Source organism: Ranitomeya variabilis, chromosome 2, assembly GCF_051348905.1.
Source record: "Ranitomeya variabilis isolate aRanVar5 chromosome 2, aRanVar5.hap1, whole genome shotgun sequence".
Lineage (NCBI taxonomy): Eukaryota > Metazoa > Chordata > Amphibia > Anura > Dendrobatidae > Ranitomeya > Ranitomeya variabilis.
Genome location: NC_135233.1, coordinates 906,001,595 through 906,021,096, shown reverse-complemented (window position 1 = coordinate 906,021,096; position 19,502 = coordinate 906,001,595). Strand labels below are relative to the sequence as shown.

The window sequence follows — 19,502 nt, the reverse complement described above, 5'->3', positions numbered from 1 at the left end:
ATGACTGAAGGATGGTGTTATTCTAACCTAATTACAGATGACTAAACGTGGCACGCAGAGATAAAATGACTCATCCTTGCCTCACTGAGCCCATGGCTGTCTCAAGTCTCTGTGGTCATAGTGTTTTGGTCACATCATTGACAGAAAACTATTTCCAGCAGTTTTAGCCCAAGGTAGTTTGTTAAGCCTTTTTGTTAAACTTATCATTCAGAAAATCGTCCTTCTGCCGAGCTTCAAATGAATAGTGCTGCTGTTAAAAGGTCTCTCTAATGCTCTATTCACATCGCTAGATTTTTACAATGTTCAGCCAATCAAGCGATCCAATTAGTAGAACATCCCGGAGTGCTTTATAAGAATGCACAATCACGGCGCAGTGTATATTTTTTAATGGACACATCACTTTCATTTAATCTTTTGCATCTTTCCTTTCTGCGCCTTAATTATTAATACAAACTCACTCCATCCATAGTTCATAACAGATGAAAAAGCATAGTTATCATTTTTTTATTATCGCATTTAATACATTTGCTTTTTGCAGCAATTTACAAACACGGCAAGAAAACCACTTGTGTAGTGAAAAAAAAAGGAAAATAATAATAATAAAAAAAAACAGACGTTTAACCTCTAGAGAAATGTCCTTTAAAATGTTTTTGTCTTACGACCTTATCTCCTTTTGTGCGCCTATAAATAGAATGATGAAAAGCCCCTGCCTTCTCTCCTGTCACTGTTACACAAAGACACTTCATGGCTGCAGATCGCGGAGAGATGAGAGGCTGAATTAGCCTAGGTACTGAATAAAGACACACTAACTCAATTACTGGAGCTTCTGTGTTAATTCTGATTTCAGTCCATAGGCGAAATACGTTCAACGGTATATTCGTTAAAAAAGATATGCAACAATGTATCAAAACTGGCAAGGCTGGTCATAAATTGGAAACAGTCCTATGACACATGAGGCATGCATGTAAACTGCAGTGCGTTTCTGTGCCGTGACCTCCAACTACCAAGGCCATAGGTATAATGGGAGAATGGAGACAGTTGCATCAGTAAGCAGCTATCAATGCAAAAGGGACTGGAAAATGAGCTGTGGGCACAAAATGTAATTTATGATGACTGATCATTTTCTATACACACTTGAAAGGCAATTTACCATTATAATAGATGGAATTTGCCTTACTAATATAACTGCGCCTTTTATCCTGGACCTTCATGGACACAAAGGAATTCGTTATTATTGCTGGGTTCATCTTAAGGCTAGTTGTTCAAAATGTTTACCTGAAAATAATAAAAAGAGTCATTTTACACTATATACGATAAAATCTGTAAAGATGAATTTAGAAATCTTTAAGCGGAACAGAAATATGTACCCGCTTTTGTCTGTAATGTGTTAAAATCCACATAGAGGGCAGTAGGGAGTAACTGATAAAAACCTACTGAAATAAATCAATGCACTTGCCTACTGTACACTTTAGTTGTTCTTCCCTTTCTTTCGAGATACTGGGTTTTCTGCAGGTTTGCATTTTGCTGGATGACTTACCCTGTGGCTGGGCGAAAAGAGTACAAAGTGGTGAGACTGGCTAAGCTAATTACTTACGGCAGATACCGGGAAGGAGTTAATGATCATTTTCAATCAGCATATCAGTAAGTAACATTCAGATTACACTGAGGTGTCAGACTCTGAGAATTATACAGAAATGAGTAGTGTGATACAGGCATTATTTATCTCTCAGCACATATTGATTTTTTTTAGGCAGTTCTTTCTGCAGCGCCCCAGGGTCCTGGTCGTTGCAGGAATATCATTCTCCTCTATGGGGGAGTGGTGTTACGTTTGGAGGCAATGAAGGAGAACTCTTTGTCAGGTAACACAATGCATGCAACATGTTCACACTTCAAACCAGAAGGGGGAGCTCTAAGCCTGTTTAAGGTGAACTCCCCTATAAGAACATCCTGATCTGGAGGGAAAGGGTTCAGTTCCTGTCAGGAAGACAGAGGGAGAGGAAGCATAGGAGCCCTGTGGCATGAAGTGCTGCAGCTCCTAGGAAACAGACGGATAGAAAGCAGAACACATTGCAGCAAGTGTGAAGGAAAGCAAAGCAAAGGAGAGGATATAAGAGGGAGATCAGCCAGGAGCAGGCTGCCTCCTTCTGAGGCGCAGAAATCCGGTAGCCAGAATACCGAGGGAGTAAGAATCTCTACGCTTTACTTCAGAGACTGGCACGACAGCTAATTGCAAGTTACCTGTCCGCATCTACACCCAAGAGGCACGGTGGCACCCCTCAGAGGCCGGGGCATGCTAGAGTCCCTACAAACAGCCTCAAGCCACCAGTCATACGGGTTTGTCCTATCCATCTGGGGGACAGAGAGAGAGAGACATAACATCTATAACATCTGTAAGGACCTTATGAGAAGGGACTACAACACTGCAGCGCTAGAGGAAGGCTACTGATTTCCACTTGGACATGGGAACTCTGGACTTGCCACCAAACCAGCCGGACTCTGCCTGCCCTGTGGTCTGGTGCTCTGGACTGTGGATGCTGAAGCCTTCAGTAAAGGTAAAGAGACTGCAACCTTGTATCCTCGTTCTTCACTGCGCCTCTCACCATCCACCATCTACACATTGGGAAGCCCTGGGGACATACTTCACCCGTGGGAAGGTATACCATCTAGCTGCTATAACATCACCCCAGCGGACCCCTTAAAGCAGCGTCGGTCACCCTGACCGAATACCACAGGTGGCATCACAAACATATCCCTTTAAAGACCTTTCCCTTTAACTCGGACATCCCAAGGGCCACGGACCGGGTCAGCCACCGTGACATCCCCCTGAGAACCGAAGGACCTGGTACTGAGTACCTCTAGCCCTTGGGGGGTGCTCCATTTCTCCTGTACCAACCACCGACTGACTGACAGGAGTGTTCCCTCATTCTTTAAATGGGACTCATTAGTTCAGATTACTGTTTTATATACCCCATGAACAGGGCCGGCTCCAAGTTTTCGTGGGCCCCGAGCGAAAGAGTCTCAGTGGGCCCCTTTAACACATACCACAATTCATGATGTGCAGATACGGCAGAGAATTATAGGTTTAGTACAATGCCAAATATCTCCCTTACTTCTTACATTACAACATGAGTAATATTTATGATAAATTCTACAATAACTCAGAAACTGGTGAATCCTCGCAGCACACAGCACTCAGAGTGACTGCAGACTTTTTATTTTAGACCAGACAGTATAGTCCTCCATACAGTATTATGGGCATCACATACCCCTCCATACAGTTTTATGGGCAGCACATAGTCCTTTCGTACAGTACTTTGGGCACCATATAGTCTTCCATATGGTCTTATGGGCACCACATAGTCCTCCATACAGTATATTGTGCTCCACATAGTCCTCCATACAGTATAATGCGCCCCATGTAGCGCGCCGTATAGTATAATAATCTCACACAGTTCTTCATACAGTATAATGGACCCCATATATTACTCCATACAGTATAATCACCCCAGACAGTGCTACATACAGTATTATGTGCCCCAAATATCGCTCCGTAAAGTATAATGGCCCCACATAGTGTTGCATAGATTTTAATGGACCCCTTATATTATTCAATACAGTATACTTGCCCCACATATTGCTTCGAACATTATAATGGCCCATATCGTGCTGAATACAGTATAATGTCCCCCATATATTTCTCCATACAGTGTAATGGCTCAACATAATGTTCCATACAGTATAATGGCCCCATATAGTGCTACATACAGTATAATAGTCCCACATAGTGCTCCATACAGTATAATGGCCCCACATAGTGCTCAATATAGTATAATGGAACCCATATTTGCACCATACAGTATAATGGCCCCATATAGTGCTCCATGCAATATAATTGCCCCAGATATTGCTCCATACAGTATAATGGCCCCACATAGCTCTCTATACAGTATAATGGGCCCCATAGAGTGGTACATACAGTATAATGGGCCCATATAGTGTTCCATACAGCATAATTGCCCCACATGTTGCTCCATACGTTATAATGGTTCCACATAGTGTTCCATACAGTATAATAGGCACTATATATTGCTCCATACAGTAAAATGGGCCCTATATATTGCTACATACAGTATAGTTGGCCCAATATTTTGCTACACACAGTATCGTGGTCCTACATAGTGCTCCATACAGTATCGTGCATATAGTGTTCCATGCATAAAAAAATAAATAATAATATACTCACCTCTCCACATTCCCCACTGCTCCAGTCTCCGCTGCTCTGATCTATAGTGACATTAGCTTGCCTCTGCATTAAAACGTCACAGAGAGTCAGAAGATGCTAAGGTGACCGGAGCAGCTGGGAATGGCTAGAGGTGAATATTTGAAACAGTTTAAGGCACTATGTGTCCTTGATGGCAAGTGGGACCCCCATCTGTCCATGGACCCGGCACTTGCCAGTGTGTGCTGGGTGGTGATGCTAGTCCTGCCTAAGAAATCTCAATGCTGAGGCATCTTTTTTCAACACAGGAATCTCTTGGCAACAGCACACTTTCCTAAAATATTCTATAATGATGTCAGTATTAATTGGATAATTCATACATTTCCAGGGGGAATAACAGAGGAATTACAGAATCCAGAGTTCTAAGAAAAGATGATACAGCATTGTCTTTCATGATAAACACTAGCTATTCATTAAAACAGATGTGTCAGGAAAGCTTAGATACTCTTTAAATGGGATGTATCATCAGAAAAAGACAATTTGTTTAACCCCTTTTGACATCAGTTTAAGTCATCATCAAGAATTTGTGACCTATGATGTAAACTTACGTCATGAGTAGAGATGAGCAAATTTGATCGGGTCTCTGCTTATTCGGCAAACTATAGCACTTACCGAATAAGATGCAGAAGGAACCTGAATACATGGAGCGCGCCGGCTGATCAGCTGTCCGGAACCACAGCTGCATGTGTTGCGGCTGTGTCACAGTCACAACACATGTATGGAGAACCAGTGTGCTGGGCTCTCCATGGATGTGTTGTGACTGTGACTCAGCCACGACTAGAGTTGAGCGACTTTTACTTTTTTAGGATCGAGTCGGGTTTCACGAAACCCGACTTTGTCAAAAGTCGGGTCGGGTGAAATCGGCCGATTATTGCGAAAAGTCGGGGGCCGACTGAAACACGAAACCCAATGCAAGTCAATGGGGAATCAAAGTCGGCAGAGAGTGGAGGACAGGAAAACACCTACAGTGCCTATTTTAATGCCAAAAACATCAATTCTTATTATTGAAGCTTGTCAATCTTAATTTACTTTATAATAATAGTTAGGCATTGAAAATTGGGGGTCATTTGGCTAAAGTTGTGTGTGGGGGGGGGGGGTAGGGCTGGTTCAAGTTTTTCGTGGGCCAAGGAAACGCAGACTATGCCACGGCGGTAGAGCAGGGAGAGGTAAGTATTTCAACTTTGCAAGTGCTGTGATCCTGAGCAAGCAGGGGGGGCCCACTCGTTCGCATTGGCACTGGCACAGAGCCCCTCAAAGTACGGCGGTGTGTTTGTCGGCGGGGGTGCCTCCCACCGGCGGAGACACTTTTGCGTACTATGAGGGGCCCTGTACCACTGACGTTGCCAACGAGTATGCCCCCCCACCTGATGAAGGATCCTGCACTTTCATCTGCACCTTCCTGATTGTCCCCGTATAAGGTGGTATAGTATGCGGGAAGGGGAACCTGACTTTCAGCAGGGTCAGATTCTGGCTGTGTAGAGTGCAAGGGGAATGTAGTGGTCTGGGTCAATGTACCAGCAGACTCATCTAGCAGTGGCTGGCAATGGGCAGGATGAGGAGGAAACACAGATATAGGCCCAAATAATAAAGTGGGCTAAATGCAGTTCAAAATTGGTTACAGGAGTAAACTGGCGGCATAGCTTTGTTCAGCAGAGGACAATTGTAAGGAGTGGCAGGCACAGTTAGTAGGCCCAAAAAAGTAAGTAGGCTAAATGCAGTTCAAAATTGGTAACAGGAGTAAACTGGCGGAATAGCTTTGTTCAGCTGAGGACAATTGTAAGGAGTGGCAGACACAGTGAGTAGGCCCCAAAAAATACGTAGGCTAAATGCAGTTCAAAATTGGTAACAGGAGTACACTGGCGGCATAGCTTTGTTCAGCGGAGGACAATTGTAAGGAGTGGCAGGCACAGTTAGTAGGCCCAAAAAAGTAAGTAGGCTAAATGCAGTTCAAAATTGGTAACAGGAGTAAACTGGCGGAATAGCTTTGTTCAGCTGAGGACAATTGTAAGGAGTGGCAGACACAGTTAGTAGGCCCAAAAAAGTAAGTAGGCTAAATGCAGTTCAAAATTGGTAACAGGACTAACCAGGAGGCATTGCTTTGTTCATCGGAGGACAACTGTAAGGAGTGGCAGACACAGTTAGTAGGGCCAAGTAATAAAGTGGGCCAAATGCAGTTCAAAATGGGTAATAGGAGTAAACAGGCGGCTCAGCTTTGTTCAGTGGAGGAGAACAACAAGGAGCAGCAGACACCGTTAGTAGGCCCAACCAAACAAGTAGGCCAAATGCAGTTTAATATTTGATATAGGCTGAAAATTGAAGCTCAGCTTTGTTCAGTGGAGGAGAACATAAAGCAGCGGCAGACAGCGTTAGTAGGCCCAACCAAACAAGTAGGCCAAATGCAGTTTAATATTTGATATAGGCTGAAAATTGAAGCTCAGCTTTGTTCAGTGGAGAACAACAAGCAGCGGCAGACAGCGTTAGTAGGCCCAACCAAACAAGTAGCCCAAATGCAGTTTAATATTTGATATAGGCTGAAAATTGAAGCTCAGCTTTGTTCAGTGGAGGAGAACAACAAGCAGCGGCAGACAGCGTGAGTAGGCCCAACCAAACAAGTAGGCCAAATGCAGTTTAATATTCGAAACAGGAGTAAACAGGCGGCATAGCTTTTTTCAATGGAGGACAGGTGTATTGAGTGGTGCAGACAGACACAGGTAGTAGGCAGGTAGTAGGCCTAAAATAAAAAAGTAGGCTCAATGCAGTTCAAAACAGGTTACAGGAGTGAACTGGCGGCATAGCGTTGTTCAGCGGAGGACAATTGTAAGGAGTGGCACAGACAGACACACGTAGTAGGCCTAAAATAAAAAAGTAGGCTCAATGCAGTTCCAAACGGTTTACAGGAGTGAACTGGTGGCATAGCGTTGTTCAGCGGAGGACAATTGTAAGGAGTGGCGCAGACAGACTTAGTAGGCCTACAATAAACAAGTAGGCTCAATGCAGTTCAAAACGGGTTACAGGAGTGAACTGGCAGCATAGCGTTGTTCAGAGGAGGACAATTGTAAGGAGTGGCAGACACAGTTAGTAGGCCCAAAAAAGTAAGTAGGCTAAATGCAGTTCAAAATTGGTAACAGTAGTAAACTGGCGGCATAGCTTTGTTCAGTGGAGGACAACTGTAAGGAGTGGCTGACACAGTTAGTAGGCCAAAATAATATAGTGAGGTAAATGTCTGCCAAATTTTTTTTCAACAATAAACAGGTAGCATAGCTACAAACAGGGGTGGGCTCCTCTGCTGAGTAGCAGAAAGTGGTAGTTGGCGCAAAGTATTAAATGGTCTAAATGGAGGCCAGGGCCCCTGTATATTTTAACTATCATCTATCATTTCAACAAATTTGTATTGGCAGTGCCATTGAAGGATTTATCAGCACAGACTACACTGTGGTGGAGCAGGGAGAGGTAAGTATTGCAAGTGGTAGAGCACTGTTCGACCAGGGGGGAACACTCTCTCGTGGGCGGTGGTACTGGCACAGGGCCCCTCATATTACGACGGTGTGTCTGACGTTGGTTGTGCACCACCACCGTCAGAGACACTTCATTGTACTATGAGGGACCCTGTGCCAGTGCCGTCGCCCAAGAGTGGGCACACCCACCTGTCCAGGCAAACGGCACTCGCACGGGTGCTTGCGCTAGGTGGTGACCACGGCCCTGTGGGGGGAGTCAGCCCATTTAGGGAGGTAAAAAAATGGCCTATGGTGGACATTCAGCAGCTGCAAATGGAGAAATTGGAGCAGTCAGTAAGAGGAGACCAAAAGCAAGACAGTTTTCAGGCAAGCTACGTGTCAGCAGGGGAAGGTGGGGCAAAATAATTAGAAATCCATGATTGGTTCATTTTAATGAAGGTTAGATCATCAACATTTTGGGGAGCCAGATGAGTCCTTTTTTCGGTCAGTATTGAACCAGCAGCACTGAAGACTCTTTCTGATAGCACTCTAACAGCTGGGCAAGCGAGCTCCTGTAATGCATATTCTGCCAATTCAGGCCAAGTGTCTATTTTAGATGCCCAGTAATCAAAGAGGAATGATGTGTGAGGGAGAACATCGATAAGGGAGGAAAAATAGTTCGTAACAATACTGGACAAATGTTGTCTCCTGTCACTTTGAATTGATGCAGCAGTACCTGTCGTGTCTGCGGTCATTGCACAACCTGGTCATAAAACCCCTCTGTCTAATGCCACTTCTGATTTGTGCACCTCTAACACCTCTGCCATGTTGCCCCCTGCAGCTCGAGTGAGAACCATCACTGTCGCTGTGTGCTGGGAATGCCTGAACCAAACGGTCTACAAGAGTTGCTTGTTTGGTAGCCAATATTTGCTCAAGGTTCTCATGCGGCATGATATTTTGTAATTTCCCTTTATAGCATGGATCCAGGAGGCAGGCCAACCAGTAATCGTCATCGGTCATCATTTTTATAATGCGGGGGTCCCTTTTTAGGATACGCAAGGCATAATCAGCCATGTGGGCCAATGTTCCAGGTGTCAATTCACTGCTTTTGCTGGGTTGAGGAGCACTTTCTTGCAAATCAACATCACTTGTCTCCCGCAAAAACCCTGTACCTGACCTTGCAACGCCACCAGTTTCTATTGCCCCCTGAGAAGCATCCTCCTCCCATAAATATTCATCCCCATCATCCTCCTCCTCCTCCTCTTCATCCGCCACCTCGTCCAGGAGAGTTCCCTGAGCAGACAATGACTGACTGTCATCAAGGCTTCCCTCATCCTCGGCTGCAGACGCCTGCTCCTTAATGTGCGTCAAACTTTGCATCAGCAGACGCATTAGTGGGATGCTCATCCTTATGATGGCGTCGTCTGCACTTACCAGCCATGTGCATTCCTCAAAAACACTGAAGGACTTGACAGAGGCCTTGTAGCTTCGACCACTGCACACCTGACAACTCCATGTCTGCCATCCAACTGCCTGCCCGTGTATGTGTATCCTCCCACAAATACATTACAGCACGCCTCTGTTCGCATAGCCTCTGAAGCATGTGCAGTGTGGAGTTCCACCTTGTTTCAACGTTGATTATAAGGCGGTGCTGGGGAAGCTTCAGATCGCTGATGGTTCTGCATACGGCTGGAGTGTACGGGCGACCGGCGGATGTGCGAGCAAAGTCTTCGCACCTTCAGGAGCAGGGCTGGTAACCCCGGATAACTTTTCAGGAAGCACTGCACCACCAGGTTCAAGGTGTGAGCCAGGCAAGGTATGTGTTTCAGTTCCTTAAAGGGCTATGGCAGCCATAAAATTCCTTCCGTTATCACTGACTACCTTGCCTGCCTCAAGATGTACACTGCCCAGCCATGACTGAGTTTATTGCTGCAAGTACTCGGCCAGTACTTCGGCGGTGTGTCTGTTGTCACCCAAACACTTCATTTCCAACACAGCCTGCTGACGCTTACCACTAGCTGTTCCATAATGTGACACCTCGTGTGCAACAGTGGCAGCTGCGGATGGAGTGGTAGGGCGACTGCGCTCTGTGGATGAGCTTTCGCTTCTGGAGGAGGAGGAGGAAGAGGAGGGGTGTCGAACGCCTACTGCCAACTGTTTCCTAGACCGTGGGCTAGGCAGAACTGTCCCACTATGGCTGTCCCCTGTGGACCCTGCATCCACCACATTAACCCAGTGCGCCGTGATGGACACGTAATGTCCCTGGCCATGCCTACTGGTCCATGCATCTGTTGTGTGGTGCACCTTTCTACTGACTGATTGCCTGAGTGCATGGACAATGCGGTCTTTGACATGCTGGTGGAGGGCTGGAATGGCTTTTCTCGCAAAGAAGTGTTGACTGGGTAGGTCATAGCATGGTACTGCGTAGGCCTTCAGGGCTTTGAAAGCTTTGCTTTCAACCAACCGGTAGGGCATCATCTCTAACGAGATTAGTCTAGCAATGTGGGCGTTCAAACCCTGTGTACACGGATGAGAGGATGAGTACTTCCTTTTCCTAATGAGAGTCTCTTGTAGGGTGAGCTGGACTGGAGAGCTGCATATGGTGGAACTAGCGGCGGTGGACATGGCGGATTGAGAGAGGGTTGGTGATGGTATTCTCGATGTTGGCCTACATACAGTGTTTCCTAACAATAACCTTGTGATTCCCTGACTGCTTTGGCCTTGCGACGATACCTCCACATTTGCTGCTGGTGGTGTCCTAACTGGTGGGCTTACAGTGAGGGAAGCAATGTAGCGTTGCTGACTACCTTCATTCTGAGCGGGTGCACCAACGGTATGGGACGTTTGGTAGTTAGTCCAGGCTTGCAAGTGCATGCTGGTTAAATGCCTATGCATGCACGTTGTATTTAAATTTTGGACATTCTTCCCTCTGCTAAAGGTCTTTGAGCATTTCTTACAGATAACTTTGCACTGATCATTCGTATCTTGGTTAAAAAACTCCCACACTGCACTACCTTTTCAGGCATTGCACGCTGTGCTACTTTAACCAGATGGCCACGCTGTCCTAAATGTGTTTTTGGTTTTGTCAAACGTTTTTGGCCAGATACGGGCCTGCCAGATGAAACCTGTTGCGATGTAGATGCCTGCTGCGGATCATCCTCCTCCGCTTCAGAGCTACTGCCAGTGGCACCTGGATCCCCCAATGGCTGCCAATCTGGGTTAACAACTGGGTCATCTATCACCTCCTCTTCAATGTCATGTGCACCTTCCTCTGTGTCACCGTGTAAGGTGCTATAGCGTTCGGGACGGGGCACCATAGTCTCATCAGGGTCACATTCTGGCTCAGTACACTGCGAGGGCAATGTAGTGATCTGAGTCAATGGAACAGCATAATAATCTAGCTGTGGCTGTGCATCTGTGCACTCCATGTCCGATTCATCTTGTAATGGGCTGTTAACCATGGGCAGCACGGTGGCGCAGTGGATAGCACAGCAGCCTTGCAGCGCTGGAGTCCTGGGTTCAAGCCCCACTAAGGACAACATCTGCAAAGAGTTTGTATGTTCTCTCTGTGTTTGTGTGGGTTTCCTCCGGGTACTCTGGTTTCCTCCCACATTCCAAAGACATACTGATAGGGAATTTAGATTGTGAGCCCCAACGGGGACAGTGTCAATAATGTGTGTGCAACCTGTAAAGCGCTGCGGAATATGTTAGCGCTATATAAAAATAAAGATTATTATTATTAACCATTTCCCTTTCTAACCCTGGCACGGTACGTGTAAAGAGCTCCATGGAGTAAACTGTAGTGTCACCTGCCGCATCCTTCACTTTTGCTTTGGGTGAAGGACACCTGACCGGGAGCATCCACTGACGACTTTTATATTTCAAACTTTCTGAAGATGAGGCGAAAGAGCTAGAGGCTGTGTCAGCAATGAAAGCCAAAACTTGTTCCTGCTGCTCCGGCTTTAAAAGCGGTTTTCCTACTCCCAGATAAGGGAGCCTTCGAGGCCTTGTGTAGCCAGACAATGACGCTGTCTGAACAACTCGAGCCTTAGGTGCTATTTTGCTTTTCCCACTACCACCAGATTCTCCACCACCACCACCATCATCATTACCAGCTGGCAATGACCGCCCACGGCCTCTTCCACCAGAGTTCCTCATTTTTGGGAAAATGTAACCAAACTAACAACCGTTATATGGCACTGTAAAACAAGGTAGAAGGTGTATATAAACTTGTTGAGAATTTAAATCTCCCTTTTTTGGGGGGAGACTGCACCCAAACTCAGGCCCTGTGTATTACACTACACAATGTAAGTGGCAGAACGTGGCTGGCAGATATACGACAAACAGAACTGACGCAGATCCACTTAGTGGCAATTTAAATCTCCCTTTTTTGGGGGTGACACTGCACCCAAACGCAGGCCCACTGTATTACACTACACAATGTAAGTGGCAGAAAGTGGCTGGCAGATATACGACAAACAGAACTGACGCAGATCCACTTAGTGGCAATTTAAATCTCCCTTTTTTGGGTGGGAGACTGCTGCAAAAACCAGGCCCACTGTATTACACTACACAATGTAAGTGGCAGAACGTGGCTGGAAGATATATATATATAAAAAAAGGGACTGTGCTACAATAACAATCTCCCTACAATGATCTCAGGACAAGTATTGCTGGCTGCCAGCAATAAAAAGGACTGCTGCACACAAAAGTGTGGACAAATAAACAATAGAACTGTGCAGAAAGGAGCAACAGGATTTTTGCTTTTAAAAAAGCAGTTAGTTTGCACAGCAGCGTACAAACAGCAATGCAGTTATCAGGGAGCCTTATAAGGCAGCCTAATAAGCTACAGAGCTGATGCACAAAAATCTAGCCTCCACTGACCCTGCAAAAAAAAGGTGGTGTTGGACAGTGGAAATCGCTACAGCACAAGCGGTTTGGGGGTTAATCTTCCCTCCCTAAGTATATTCCTGCTTCTGACGAAGCTGCAGCAACCTCTCCCTATGCTCAGATCGGCAGAAGTAAGATGGCGGTCGGCGTGCAAGCCCCTTTATAGCCCCTGTGACGCCACAGAAAGCAAGCCAATCAATGTCATGCCCTTCTCTAAGATGGTGGGGACCGAGACCTATGTCATCACGCTGCCCACACTCTGCGTCCTCCTTCATTGGCTGAGAAATGGCGCTGAAAGCGTCATACGAAACACGATTTTGCCGACAGCATGGCCGATCCCACACTGGGATCGGGTCGGGTTTCATGAAACCTGACTTTGCCGAAAGTCAGCGATTTTTCAATTTGTCCGATCCGTTTCGCTCAACCCTAGCCACGACACTTGCAGCTGCATCGCCGGACAGCTGATCAGCCGTGCGCTCCATGTATCCAGGTTCCCTCTGCAGTTTATTCGGTAAGCGCTATAGCTTGCCGAATAAGCAGGGACCTGATCAAATTTGCTCATCTCTAGTCATGAGGATCGTGCAGGCACAGAAGTAGTGTCCTCGGGATCGCCGCCTGGACCTTGGATTAAATATTCATAAGAGAATCAGCCGCACTCAAATTTTTGAAAATTATGAAAAAAATATTGTTTCTTTATTCGTGCGTACAGACATCACCAGGTGCTTAATGACATATATAGATTGAGGACAATTAGGTTAACGTTTGGACCAGGGGCGGTCTTTGTCAAAACCTGACTGCAAAATAAATACATGGTGTAAATGTGCTGTACATAAATACATGAAAAAATATCGAAATAAAATTAAACACTCCATACTACAAGCATAATAACTCGCCCAAATAAGGCATCCACAAACAAATTTTACAAAGAAATATACATAGCTATATCTACAGTAATTTTAGTATAATACAATAAAAGGACAGAGCATACTATTTCAGTAACTCTGGGGTTTTTTGACTCATAAATGCAGGAGGCGCAGGAAAGATTCAAAAGAAACGCATTCAACGCATGGACCTTGGATTAAGTAATAGCAGAGACCCGGCTGTCACTGCCAGGAATGGTGCCTGAAACAACATTTAGGAGGCTAGTAGGGGGCTCCATCGCCTTTCCAAATGCCACCCCCGCAACATCATTGAGAAGGTAATATCATTGCAATTGCAACCCGGGGGTCGTCATGACAACCTTTGGGTCTGCCGGATATGGCAAGCCTGTTAGACCATGCTAAGAGTATGGTCTAACAGGCTTCTGTCAGTGCTGCACTGACAGGTATAATGCATTGCAATGCTGGTCCATTGCAATGCATTATACCAGGGATCAGAGTAAAGAAAGCCAAAGTCTCTTAGAGGTACTAAGTAATAAAATAAATAAATAATAAAAAAAAATTGTTCAAATATTTTTTTAAAAATCACAAAATAAAAATGAAAACAATGTTATACCAATAATTACATATGTAAAAACAAAAATATAAAAAGTGCACATATTTGGTATTACCGCGTCAACTTGATCAATTAGACTGTAACACTAGTTAGCCCTTTCAGTGAACGATGTAAAAAACGAAAAAAAAACAAATTATCAACTATGTAAATAGAAATGGCATCGATGAAAACATCATCCTGCCCCGCAAAAAACAAAGCCAGGGTACAGCTACATCAGCAGAGAAATAAAAAAGTTGTAGCTCTCGGAATATAGCAATGTAAAAATTATTCTTTTTTTCTAAAAACTAAACATTATAAAATTCCAGCCAATTTTGTACTCCAAAAGTCAAATGCCGCTGCTTCCCTTCTGCTTCCCTTCTGCCGTGCACCTAAACAGTAGTTTTCCTCCACATATGGGGTACTGGTGTACTCAGGAGAAATTATACAACAAATTGTATGGTCCATTTTCTCCTGTTACCCTTGTGAAAATGCAAAATTTAGGGCGGGCTAAAGCAGTATTTTTGTGGGAAAGAGTAACATTTTCATTTTTTCCTTCCAAATATCTTTAATTCCTGTGAAACACTTGAAGGGTTAAACTTCTTGAATGTGGTTTCGAGCACTTTGAGGGGTGCAGTTTTAAAAATGGTGTCACTTTTGAATATTGTCTGCCACATAGGCCCTCAAAGTCACTTCAAATGGGATGTGGCCCTAAAAAAATTGATTTCGAAAATTTTGTTGGAAAAAGGAGAAATTACTGATCAACGTTTAACCTTTCTAACTTCAACATTCACAATAAGTGAAGTCATAGCTCCCCATTCCTCTCTCCCTTATCACATGCTCATTTGAAGGTTTGATATAATGGAATGGGGTTTGAATCGGTCTATTGCTGCTAATGTACATGTAGGTTTCTTGACAAAACAGGAACTATGAGTTTAGGATAGACCTAGTGGCCAATGTGAAAATTGCAAGATTTCTATTTTTTAATACAGTTTGTGATATGAAGAAGAATAAAATAATTTAATAAAACACACCATCAGATATAAGACCTTAAGAACACACTAAATGTAAAAATTTTGAATTATAAAGCACCTGTAACCATTCTTAAAGTGGACCGTTTTTGTTCTTATTTTACCCCCCTCATCCCAAGTTCAACTGATTATTTTTTTTTTAAATCCACCATATAGTTCCAGCTATGTGAGTTATTTAGTGCTGGTCCTTCCCAGGGTGGTGTGGCCAACAGGGAAATAATGCAGAGCGGGGTAAAGAAACTCTCAGAGCGAATGCAAATTTGCACTAAATAAAAAGGTGGATTACAAAAAAACAAAAAAAAAACAAACAAACAAAGCAACATTACTCATGGGAGCTGGCAGTTAATTAAACAAGAGCAAAAGCTGGCAACTTTTGACATTGGTGACAGATCACTATTAAACAGTTTTTCATTTTCTCATGACACTTTGCCTCTGAGAATACCTTTTTTTCAGTAGGATCAGGGTGTACAATATAAAGGATGTGCTTGTTTTATATCAAATAATAATGGCTATTCAATACCTGAGCAGTACAATATAATGCCCACAGCCTTGTGCCTTTATATGGTTCCTTAGTGACTCCTAATATTCATATAATTTACGGTAGAAGATTACCCTATATTTTATCATGCAAATTAGAATCACTTTCATTACCCAAAGAGCATGAATGCAAATGTCTTAATGAAAAAATGGCAGTGTCATATACATAAAACATTCTTAAGAATGGCTCCCAGAGATGAAAGGGTTTTCCAATGATAGAGTTTAATGCCATTTGAATAAGATATGTTATGAAGGTCACATCAGAGGGGATCTGGCAGCAGGGTCCAAACCTATGTCTCCTTTATAATATGTCATTAAAGTTTACCAGTAGAAAATCTTTTTCATTCTTGATAAGTTAGATTGAACATGCAGAATCATTAGGCTCATGTCAGGGAAATAGAAGAAAATAATAGGTTTTAATTGTATTCAAGATATGAAAACAAATCAAATTGCTGTTCCTGAATACTTTACCTTAGGCTCCTTCACACGTCCTGATATTTACGGCACTGCACTTGTGTGTCATCCGCGTGGCATCCGTGTACCGTCTGTATGCACCATCTGTGTGACACGTACTGGAATAGAATGCAGAATAGAAATGACAGATGTTTAGGTGTTAAAGATGTGCGCCTTCCCAGCCTAAAAATACCAGTCCACAGCTGCCCCAGAATTGGTGCATCCATTAGATGCACCAATTCTGGTGCTTTGCTCTGCTCTTCCCGATTATCCTGATGGGAACCGGGGTAATTTACTTGGTGTTGATGTCAGCTCTGATTTGTCAAAAAACACAGCTGCCAAACCCTGAGGTTGGTCTATGTCTATGAGACACCCCCATTGCTAACCCAGTAATCCAAAAACACACACAAAATTACATTATTTGAATAAAGACTCCCCCACACTATCCCTGGTTCACCACTTTATTGGAAAAAAAATCCCACTCAGGTTCACCGTAATCCTGGGAATCCGATGTAGTCCAGAAATGGATACCTGAAAAGCTTAAAATGAGAGAAATAAACACAAGAGACTGTCCTGATTCACCAATGTATTAGCAGAAATGTTCCACGAAGCTCCAATTTAGTTCACATTCCCTAAATCCAGTTCCGGCATCTGTGAATAGCAGCAAAAAGTTACAACTATTCACAGGTGCTGAGTAATGTCGACAACGGCCCTCAGCGTCACTGGCTCGCACTGCATTTAGCAATGCCCAGATTCCCAGGATTATGGCTGACCTGTATGAGATTTTTTTTCCAATAAAGTGGTGAACCAGGGATAGTGTGGTGGTGGTGGGGCTAGTCTTTTTTTCAAATAAAGTATGTTTTTTTTTGTGTGTGTTCTTTTGGATTCCTGGGTTAGCAATGGGGGTGTCTGATAGAAACCTCTCCATTACTAACCCCAGGGATTGATGGCAGATGTAATTTTTGACAAATCACAGCTGACATCTGTAACAAGGTGGCATGGGGTGGTAGTCATGGGTGAGTCCAGTAGGTCAGTCAATCAGCACCATGGCCCCTGGACATGAAAAGGCAGATAAAGTCCCAGCCCTGTGACATGGTTAGTTACCTCTGACACACGGTTGCTCTCCACACTGGAATGGCGCCCTCTGGATGCACCACATGTCACACTTCGGTACGAACACTGACAAACTTTTAATACAGATGAGATAAAGGAGATAACACTTCCTGCCCTTTCCCTATCCAGATATGCAGCATCGTTGGCTTCCATCCGGTTCCTGGGAGCACACAATCCTTTGGTGGGCAGTTACACAGTTCCAGTGCCCATTCCCACTGCTCGGCAGTTCTTGGCAGGAAGTTACTTTCCTCCAGGGGTATATCCCGCTCCATTCAGTGAACCACGTCCTGCCATGTGCAAGACTGCTTGGGTTCTGCTCTAGAAGCAGGAAATTGCTGCTTTGTTAGCTGGCTGGACTGGCCCTTTTCTTAAACCTTTCTATCCCTAGCTTTATACAGTTGCAATGACACAGGATATACAATGACATGAGAGGTACAAAGCATTACACATTACATAGGAAACATGGCAAGACAGTGTGCAACATCAATACACAGCAGAACAGTGTAAATATGAAGGAACCATTGCGGTGCCGCATGTGCCCAGTGCATAGAAGAGAGGAGGCAAATGGGGGTCTCCACCACCTCCTTACACATCAACCCAAACTACCATTACCCTGATTGCCACTGCAGCAGAGCAATTGGGAAGAGCAGAAAAAATAGCGCCAGAATTAGCACATTTAATGGATACGTTAATTCTGAGGCGGCTGCGGGCTTGTATTTTTAGGCTGGATAGAGCCTAATATCCATGGACTTTCCCTGCCTGGTAATATTAGCTGTCCCTGTTTTGCTGGTTATGAGAAATCGGGGGGACCTACATAATTTTTTTCATTCATTCATTCATTCATTTATTTATTTATTAGCTAAAAACAATTAGAGTGAAGTACACATGCACGGCACTAATTATATATTTCACGGATATCTTTCTATCTATTTATCCACTTATGTATACCATATCTAACTATTTATCTTTCTATCCATCTACACCATATCTATCTATCTATCTATCTATCTATCTATCTATCTATCTATCTATCTATCCATCTATTTATCTATCCATCTATCCATCTACAGTATTTATCTAGGAGAAAGAGAATTAGAGCAGCACAAAGAAAGAGTGTGAGTGCAGAGCCCCCCAGGCAAATACCAAACCTCAATTATAATTATCTATCTATTTATCTATCTATCTATCTATCTATCTATCTATCTATCTATCTATCTATCTATCTATCTATCTATCTATCTATCTATCTCCTAAACATGTCATTTCTATTCTTTGATCTATTCCAGTAGGCAATTTGCTATTCCAGTAGTGGAAGTCTTTCACACTTCATGTCATCCATGTGCACAATGTATTGATGTCCTTGCTGCCAGAAAAAAAAGGACATGTTCACTTGTGGATCACATGGACATGTGCGGAGGCCCATAGATTACAATATAATGAGTGTGCATGTGTAAGTGTCTCCAGTACTTGTGAAAAAAAACTGTCACCACATATACTGGAGACACTGACATGTGAAGGGGGCCTTAAGGCAGTTTCTAAAGTTCTTTTTGCAAAAATCAAGAAGCAGGGCGCGTCCGAGGATGAGTATATACCTAATAGGAATATACTCACCCTCGGCTTCTTTCCGGCAGCCTTCCTTCCTAAGAATCAGCCCTTCCAGGACCCTCGGTGACGTCACGGTGACATCGCGGCTTGTGATTGGTCACGCGAGCGGTCACATGGGCGGCCGCGCGACCAATCACAAGCCGCGACGTCACCGCGACGTCACCGCAAGGTCCTGGAAGGCTGATTCTAAGGAAGGAAGGTTCCCGCTTAGTACCAGGGCGCATCAGATGGTAAGTATAGCGATATTTTTTATTTTAATTCTTTATTTTACACTTATATATGGATCGCAGGGCCTGAAGGAGAGTTTCCGCTCCTTCAGACCCTGGGAACCATTGGAAACCCAATGCACTGCATTGGGTTTCGAGTTTCGGCCGACCCCGACTTTTTAATAGGATTTTGAAAAAGTCGCGTTTTGTGAAACCCGACCCGATCCTATAAATGTAAAGGTCGCTCAACCCTACTGGTCACTGTCCTCCTTGTTTAATAGATGTAGAAGATGTCTCCCTTAATCCTCATTGCTGGGCAAAATCTTGTGCCTGCGCACAGAAATCTGGGCAGAAGATCCCTAAATCCAGTGCCAGCAGAGGGAAGGAAGAGGTATGTAATGTAGAGGCCTCTTGAGAAAGAAGTCCGAAACACGCGTCAGGGTGGACGCGCTGCTGTAGGTTTCAGCCGCATTCAATACCACGG

General features: G+C 44.2%; 1 long non-coding RNA gene across 1 annotated transcript; it reads right to left on the bottom strand.

Annotated features, from left to right (window-relative positions):
* Nucleotides 1–1,501: 1,501 nt before the first annotated feature.
* On the bottom strand, nt 1,502–18,885 carry LOC143810009 (uncharacterized). The gene is made up of 3 exons (XR_013222590.1): nt 18,819–18,885; nt 16,113–16,213; nt 1,502–1,544 (listed from the first exon to the last, which is right to left on the bottom strand). It is a non-coding gene; the product is annotated as an uncharacterized LOC143810009 (long non-coding RNA).
* Between the last annotated feature and the right edge of the window lie 617 nt (nt 18,886–19,502).